This window comes from Amblyomma maculatum, unplaced genomic scaffold (assembly GCF_055883805.1).
Source record: "Amblyomma maculatum isolate TAMU_Amacu unplaced genomic scaffold, ASM5588380v1 scaffold_81, whole genome shotgun sequence".
Lineage (NCBI taxonomy): Eukaryota > Metazoa > Arthropoda > Arachnida > Ixodida > Ixodidae > Amblyomma > Amblyomma maculatum.
In genome coordinates this window covers 153,585-163,000 of record NW_028146806.1, presented here as the reverse complement: position 1 = coordinate 163,000, position 9,416 = coordinate 153,585, and positions in this window count along the sequence as shown.

The window sequence follows — 9,416 nt, the reverse complement described above, 5'->3', positions numbered from 1 at the left end:
GTGACCGGGCAACTCGGTGGCGGTGGTGGTCTCCCCGGCAGAAATCATGAACAGCACATGTGCGCGCTGATCTGCCAAAGAACCCGAGAAAATCGCGTGAGACACGCTTGTCTCAGACTGTAGAGAGAAGGTCTCAGTGTTAACCAGGAGGAAAGAGGGAAGCCTGCGGAAGCATCGCCGCGGGAGACTGCGAGGCAGTGCGGGGTGGCCAGTGTGCCCTCTCCTCCGCCAACCTCCCTAAGAGCACGCACAACTTGTGTTATAATTACGCGCTGCCGTTATAATAGGGGCAGGGGTTTGTGAATCGGACACTGGTCTTAAAGCTATTTTTCTTATTTCTAAGCCAATAATAATGAAATTATACCATCTCATTTACCTTTTTGCGCCGATTTCAAATATGTCTTTCTTTTTTGGGGGGAGCCAATTAGAACTCATGTTATGCAGTATTAATTAGTCATTGATTAGTACCTCTGTGAAGAAAAAATTACTGGGTAAAAATTCTTTTTTTTGCTTGGCTGCAATATTCATGGTAGTTTTTCCATTTTATGTCTGCGAGAAATTTAATGGAACTTTGAACATCAACATTCAGGATGTGCTTTTTAAGGCATTCAGAAGTTTGCAAAATAATCAATTATTGAAGCCCAATATAGGAATTCTGCCTTGAACATTGCAACCCTAACTAATACACCTGCATCTGCTCTAGGTGCAGAGATAATGACGTATCATACCATCCGGTTGTCCAAAATTTGCAATTTGAGAAAAATGAGAAAAACCCAAATGGGCCAAAATTTATTAAATGCTGGAGATAATATTTACATGTTTGCATTCTTTGAGCGCTAATAAGCGCCAGGCATGTAGTCTGACTGTGGGTGGAATGCCGCTTCTTCAGTACCTGATGCACACTTGCAGCAGACGTGCACACTGACTTGGCAGTTGGTCGCCTATCCTTCTCAGCCATCCTCTTCCTGTTAGTGTCTAGCTTTGGATGCTTGCAGGTTGCCTGCATTGAATCTGACAACTGCCATGATGCTCCTTTGGTGCCAGTGACCATATTAGTGAGTGCGAATTCTTGTTGCTGTTTTGGGTTTTGCCACGATGGCAACACTATAGCAGCTTTTTTTCTGCCAAGCGCTGGTAGATAGGCAGCAGTGTCTCGCATACAACAGTTTGGGCACAGGCATGTGATGTGATGGAACATGGCCATCACTGGATTGCTTGGACATCATGCATTTTCAGAGCCCAGCTGTAGTCAACTTATTCACAAGGTCGCCTGTGAGCTTTCCCTCGCCTTTGTGTTTTGCAATCACATTGCGGAGGGCTGTGCAGTCTTCTTTGTGTACCTTTATGAAGCCATACACATCCTGCAAGGCCAGAAACTATCTCCATCACACAACAGCGTAATAGGTTAAGAATCAGGAATACCTTCTTCAACAATCGGAAGAACCGGAAATAAACATGGAAAAGTCCTAACAGGGAGAATAAAAATGAAATGGACTTCATACAACCCCCGCCATTATGCAATATGTAGAGGTAATCGGGAAAGTGCAATGCAGTGACTACAGGATGGTGAGGTCCCGAATTAGTCTAAATCAGAAGAAGGAACGCCACAGTTAGTAAGAAAGAAATCTATCAACGAATTAGTGGTGAGGGGGAGGGCAGAAGAGTTCAGGATCTCGCTACAGAATAGATGAATATTCAGCTCTAACCGAGGATAGCGACATTACCCTAGAAGCAATGAACAATAATTTCAGAGATATCATTACTGAGTGCGCTGTAGAAGTAGGCGGTAGGATAGTTAGAGAGAGTATGCCGGTAAGCTGTCTAAGGAGAAGAAAGATTTGATTAAGAAACACCAGAGTATGAAAGCAGAGATATCAAAGCTAATCAATAAGTGCAAAGTGGCCGATATAAGAAAGTATAACATGGAGAAAATTGCTGTAAAGAACGGGGGAAGCCTTAAAGCGGTGAAGAAGAAATTGGACATAGGCAAAAATCAGATGTATGCGCTAAGGGACAAGGCGGGCAACGTCATCACGAATATGGACAAGATAGTCAAAGTAGCCGAGGAGTTCTATACTGATCTCTACAGCAGCCAACGAAGTCACGACAATAATGAGATTGACGGTAGGGAAACAGTCAGACGTTCCACCAGGAACGAAGGACGAGGTTAAGAAAGCAATAGAAACTACGAAAAGGGGGAAAGCAGCTGGAGAGGGTCAGATAACTATAGATTTGTTGAAAGACGCCGGGGATATCGTGCTAGAAAAACTGGCTACCCTGTATACGCAGTGCCTGGTGTCATCAACGGTACCGGAACCATGGAAGAACGCAAACATTAAATGAATCTGGCCGCTGTTCTTTAACTCTTTCAACTTTGTGAATATAGGAGTCTCATAGACATGAAGCATACCTCAGACATGGCAGGACTAACGCTTTATATGCTGCTAGCTTCATGTGTATTTTTGCGTGTTTGACGAGCGGTGTGGTGCGCACTTGGGCTGTGGACATGGCCCCGTTGGTGCTGCCGGGTCCGTCAAAGAAGCGTGGGAGCTATTCTACCATGACCCTTGAGAAAAAGGCAGCGATCATAAAGCTAGTGCTGAGTGGGCGAACGCAAGCTGACGTGGCCAAGGAGTTCGCACTGTCGAAGCAAACTATTTCGGATTACGTGAAAAATAAGGAGATTTTTTCCGCCTTTGAGGCGTCCCACAGCAGCAGCCAGAAGAACGACAGGAAAGGCGACCACCCCGAATTGGAGAAGGCCTTGCTACTCTGGCTTAAAGCTGCTTTAGCGAAAAACCTTCCAGTGTCGGGCGACACGTTGAAGGAAAAGGCAGAGACCCTGGCCGTGAAAATGAGAATTGAAAAATTCAAGTTCACGGACGGATGGCTCCGCGGTTTCAAGAAGAGACACGGTGTGTCTTTTAAGAAGATGTGCGGGGAGAGCGGAGCTGCCAACCCAGCCACGGTAGCAGACTACCGTCAGACGAAGTTGAAGCCCTTGTTGAGCCAGTACAAGCCGGAGGACACCTTCAACTGTGACGAGACCGGCCTCTTCTTCAAGATGTTGCCTGACCGCACCCTCTCTTTTTCGGGTGACTCCTGTTCAGGGGGCCGCCACAGCAAGGAAAGGATAACAGTAATGGTAGGTGCAAATGCCACTGGCACTGAGAAGCTGCCACTTCTTGTGATAGGCAAATCCAAAAATCCTAGGTGTTTTAAGGGCGCGAAGAACCTTCCCGTGTGGTACTGCAGCAACTCCAAGGCATGGATCACTCATGCTTTGTTTGAAGATTACGTGCGTCGACTCGACCGAAGTTTCGAGCGGCAGGGGCGACAAGTTATTATTTTTGTTGATAACTGCGCTGCTCACGGCACCTTCGACAACCTGAAAGCCATTCGGCTCGAATACCTGCCACCAAACACCACCAGCGTGCTCCAACCAATGGACTAGGGGGTGATCAAAAACCTTAAGGTGCATTATCGGACCCGTCTTCTGCGGCGCACAGTCCTTTGTTTTGACAACGGGAAAAAGTACGCCACGGATCTTTTTGCGGCGGTTAGCATGCTGGCTGACGCGTGGAAGGCAGTGAGAGCGGAAACAATTGCTAATTGCTTCAGGCACGCTGGATTCTCCGCCGATGAAGTCGATGACGTAGAAGACTGCAACGATTCTGAGGATTTGACTGCAGACAGTGGCGAAGACCTCATCGTTGACCTTCGCGGGAACGGAATGGACATTCCAACGGGCTCCACGTTCCGCGAGTTTGTTGAAGTGGACGACGGCTTCGATATGTGTGCGGACCTCACGGACGACGAACTTGTACGCCAGGTTCTTCAACCTGAAGACGAGTCGGACTCCGACGACGACTCGGGCGGCCTACCACAGCCATCGCTTGCACAAATTACGAACGCTGTGAACTTGCTGTCTAGCGTGTACAGCGAAACGACAACTTTGGCGCAAATACAAGCGCAAATCGTCGCCAGCAAAAGAAATTTGCCGCAAGGTAAAATCGGCGACTTTTTTAAGCCGATTTCCTCTGAATAAAGTGATTTTTTGTGCTTCACGGATTTTTCGGACTGTTCGATTATTCGGACCATTTTTCGGGTCCCTTCAAGTCCGAAAAAACAGTCGGCGACTGTATTACCTGCAGTGTCTCCGAGCAGTACTTGTCAACTTGGACATACTGGGGCCGGATTACGCACCACTCAAAATCGCTCTCAAGTTTGAGAACGTGACGTCAAAATGACGAGGCCCAGACATGTGAAGTGTGACGACATTGCGGCTTTAGCCAATTACAAGCAAGGCTAGGGTGCTTAATAGCAGAGCCCCGCCCCGGAAATGTTTATTTGCACGATAAGAGGGCCGTCTGCAAAAATTTTTCGTGAAAACGCCGCGAATAAAAGTATAAATGTTCTATTTACCTAAGCAACATTGTTTGAAGCTCAAAAACGGCAAGTAAAAATAAAAGCATTTTTAGTTTTACAATTAATGTGCTCCTAGGTAGCTATTTTCGCCGCAAGAGGCCGCTGACGACAGCGAGACGTGATCATGGCGGCCTGCAAAAAAACAGCTGATTTCCTGGCTAGTTGCTGCCTTTTACACATCTTTAAAATCGAGGTCCTGTGCGGATGTCGTTAGTAGCTTGAAAAATCTGTCTGAAAGCAGTGAAGGCTACGAACCTGCAGTGAACAACTTGGTGAAAGTGTTTGTCACAAAAATTGACTGAGTCAACTTGCTGAGGAGAGTTTTTTATCAGTGCTTACGAGCGATGACAAGAGCAACGAGCGGGAGCCATGTGATTCAGTGTTCTTTAGAAAATAAAAGAGGATAGTGAAGGCTACACTATTACATCTGCTGACAGATGGAAGCTGGCAGTATCAGTAAAGGCAGCTGTTATGCAAGAGCTCGCGACTGCTGTGCGGGAAACGAGATCCGACCCTACACCACTGACTGCTGTGCTTCACAACTAGTTGGACTTCGGGCACATTGGGCTTGGTTCTTGATATTCCGATTGATGTTGCTCCATTCCGTTCATGTTCAGTTGCTGATGTTGTTCAGACAGTGTAAGGTACAGAAAATGAAGTTTACGCTCCGTTTTGTTCATGTGCGACAATCACGCGAGGCAAGCGAGGAAGTGCCTAAGGAATGGAACGGAACGGAATGGACACACAGCGGGGCATGGTATGCAGCGGGGAGACCAATGAGAGGCATCCCTGAACGTCAGTGCTGCCACCTGTTGGCTCCTACCGTAGTTGCTTTCAACCGCCCATGGCCTACGAGATTACCTCCGCAAATCTCGGAGGCCACGAACCGTCACCGCCGTACTGAATGCAGCGGCGCGCCGCTGCGCATTCAGTCCGCCCGTGCAAACAGTACAACCGCTAGCGTATGGAGAGGCCTGCCTCCTGGCGCCCCGCGCCCCTGGCACGGCCGCTCAATGGAACAGCCAGGAAACGAAACGACGAAACTTCGAAGACTATGCCGGCGGCCGGCGCCGTGGAGACAGGCGAAGACGAGGGAATGGCGAGAGGAGAGGGGAGCGGAGTTGCGAGGAGGGGCGGCAGCGTGGCCTTGGAGGCCACACCACGCGCCGACACTCATAGGCAGCGCGCGTCGGCGAGCAAAGGGTAGCTCGCTTGCGAGGAGGATTGCGAAAACAGACCAAAAGGGATGGGAGCCCATCGTTATCTCGTATCGGGGCGCCGGGTTTACGCCGTCCGTTCGCTGTAACCGATCGGCAGCGCTCATGGAGGTTCGTTATACGTGCGATCTTGTGCCATTGAAGTAAAGTATATTTTGGCGGTCGCTTCGGTCTCGTTCGTTATAAGCGAAAGTTCTTCTTAAATGGGGCCGTTATAAGTGGGCTTGACTGTATATATATCTTCCAGCACTTTCAAGCCTACCTTTCTACTTATTCTGTCTAGGTCATCAATCATTATTTGCAGTTCCACCCCCCAGTTGCTTAGCAAGGCAATGTCATCAGCAAATCGCAGATTACTGAGGTATTCTTCATCTACCCTTATCCCTAACTGCTCCCATTTCAAGTCTCTGAATACTTCCTCTAAGCAAGCTGTGCATAGTACTGGGGAGATTGTGTCTCCTTGCCTAACACCTTTCTTTATGGGAATTTTGTTACTTTCTTTATGCAGAACTATGGTTGCTGTGCAGCCACTATATATATATTCCAGCATTTTCACGTACGGCTCGTCTAGCCCCTGATTTCGCAATGCCTGCATCACCGCTGAGGTTTCAACTGAGTCAAATGCTTTTTCTTAATCAATGAATGCTATGGGTAAGGGCTGGTTATATCTATCATGGGCAGATGAGCATAGGCTCATTCAGAGCAATTTTTTTTTTACCCGTCATGTTCAATGTCCGGCAACATTTTCATGCCCCAGGTCCGTTCAAGTGGCAAGCACCAAGAGAAGGGCTGCAAAACCGTATCCAGGAGATGGATGCAGCGTCAACTTGCAGCGAAGCTTGAGGCGTAACTTCAGGAGCACTGTAGCGATGCACACTGCAAAGTTTAATTTTTATACTGACTTTATTTGTGCTTTTAGGTTTTCATTGCTTCTTTTAGCAGGACAGAACAATTTGTGCTAAACATAGGCTTCTGGTAAATGCCTTTGGATGGGCATTTTTTTGTTTTCTTCTAGGAGTGTCAAATGTGGTTTCAAAGTTTCTAGCACTATTTCCAAAGACGGGCAGTGATCACCCCCCCTTAGCGTTTCTCGGTAATTGTATGGTGTGTTGCGGAACAGCGCTTCTTTAATGTCCCAAATCCATGCATTTTATTTTGAGGCACATGCTATGTGCCGACTTTGAAATATTATGTAATTTTCACTTTTGGTAAAATTCTTAGTGCCTGTTTGCCTCCGTTCGGTGCCTAAAATGGAATTTTACCTGCCATTTTTAGTGCCTAAATATCCGGCCTCTAATCATAACATTAGGCACTTAGCAAAAGAGACCATCTAACGTTGTGTTTGGTGGGGCCTGATTGGCTTCAAACTGGGCTTAGTGCACAGAATGTTGATCAGGCTTGCACTTGTCGGGGTGAATCTGTGCAGCTGAAATGTGGGAATCGAGGTTTCCGTGTAGATGACACATTCTTATTTTTATGAAACCAGCTAGCCATATTTTTGGCCACTCATAGGCACAAAGTGGTTTCGCAACAGAATGAATTTCTTGTAGAACTGTGCCAACATTTGGACGAAGAAAGCTCAAATGTCCTACTGCAAGTGCAAACGCCCCCTTGCAAACTCTGTTAAATGTTTTGAACCCCCTTGCCCATTTATTTTGCTTCCTAGCTTGGTAGCCTGCAAGATGCATGTCATAGGCAAAAAAAATGGGTGAACAAACTAGAGTGTTAGTTTTCTATATCATTGCTGCATGTTGATGAGTTTAATTGTGGTTTCTCTGCTCCAAACATTGCTGGGCCATCACTGTGTGAGGTAGACGAGTAGAAAGACATTGTATTGTATTGTATTGGGGTTTTTTGGCGCATAAGCAACTCAGGCTATCATGCGCCAAGAGCAAGGTTAAAATCTGTGCTTATTTGAAAAGGGGAAAAAGGTTCGTTAAAGTTTACAGTTTATTCAGAACGTCTGCTTCTTTTAAAAAACTAAGAACACATGTTAAGTTTATTATTGCTCTTTCTCCTAAAAGTAATTTGGGAGGGAAAGGGATGGCACGATCATAAAAAATAGTGAAATGCTTTCTCCGTAATGTCTCTAGTTTTGGGCATGTAATCAGGATGTGGTTGACGGTGAGCACTTCTCCGCATTCTCCACACGTAGGCTTATCTTGTTTCATTAGTAAAAAATTGTGTGTGATATGTGTGTGCCCGATACGCAGACGGCATACTGTAACCTCCATGAAGCGTTCTTGATGGGTGCTTGTTTCCCATTTTTCTATTTTGGGCTTTACGAGGTGCAATTTATTACTTTCTTGGTTATTCCATATAGACTGCCATATATCCTTTTGTTTTCGTTTAATTAACTTTATGCAATCCTTATAAGGTATGTTTACTTTCTCTATTTCTTTCCTGCCTGCTTGAACAGCACACACGTCTGCTCTCTCATTTCCTTCAATGCCCATGTGGCTTGGAACCCAACAGAATATTATGTTATGCCCTTGCGTTGAGATCTTTATTACATCGTGTATTATGTTACCGAGTAATGGCATGACTGCATTTCTGGAGTTTAGAGCTGTGAGCACACTCAGTGAATCTGTATAGATAACGCTGTTCTCGATGCCCTCGTACATAATGTTTGCTGCCGCTACCAGGACAGCATAACACTCGGCTGCAAATACTGATGTACATTCAGGAAGTCGAATAATATTTTCGGAGTTCCGATCCACTACAGCGCAGCCCACATAGGAGGCAGTTTTTGATCCGTCTGTGTAAAACTCTGTGCATTTGCTGTATTTCTCTTTCAGTGCGTGATATTCTTGTAATATATGTTCTGTAGGAGTTTCGCCCTTTTTGAACTGTGCAAGAGTGAGGTCACAGACTGTTGGAAAGTTGTACCATGGGGCCAGGGGCCTATTTTCTTGAGCGACATCAGGCAAGGTGTCCAGAACATGGAGCTCACGGCAAATGTCTTCAAATCGCATTATCAATGGTCTTGTTGTCTGAGGCTTATTTGTGAATATTGTTCGGGAGGGGCAAGTTGTGACAATCGGGTAACAGATGAGTTTTTGTTCGTGTCCTTATTTTGAAAACGTAAGCGCATGTGAATGCATTTCGTCTGTCTTTCAGTGAAGGCTCGTTCGTTTCCACATAAAGACTATTTATTGGGGATGTTCTGTACGCTCCGCACGCAAGGCGAAGGTCTAAGTTATGTACCGGGTCTAATTTTTTAAGGTATGAAGGTCTAGCTGAACCATATACTATGCTCCCATAGTCTAAGCGTGAGCGTATAACAGAGCGGTATATATGTAGAAGACATGCCCTGTCGGATCCCCAACGTTTCCGCGAAAGAACTTTCAGTATGTTAAGAGATTTGGAAGCTTTCTTTTTCAGTATATTTATGTGTGATAGAAACGTAAGTTTTTTGTCGAACGTAATGCCTAGAAATTTGTGTTCAGTTTTCACCGGTAATTCATTTTTATTTAAGTGGAGGACAGGGCTGTTCTGAATGCCTCGCTTGAGCGAAAACATAACTGCCACCGTCTTCTGAGGGGAAAACTGAAATCCATTTTTGTCGGCCCATTTCGCTAGTTTATTAATTGTTATTTGTATTTGCCTCTCACATGTTTGTATGTTTGAGGATGTGCAGGCTATCTGAAGGTCATCTACATAGAGCGAAAACACAACGGAATTTGGGATTTCTCTGCAAATGGAATTCATTTTTACAACAAACAGGGTTGTGCTTGGAATGCACCCTTGTGGCACCCCGTTTTCCTGAAC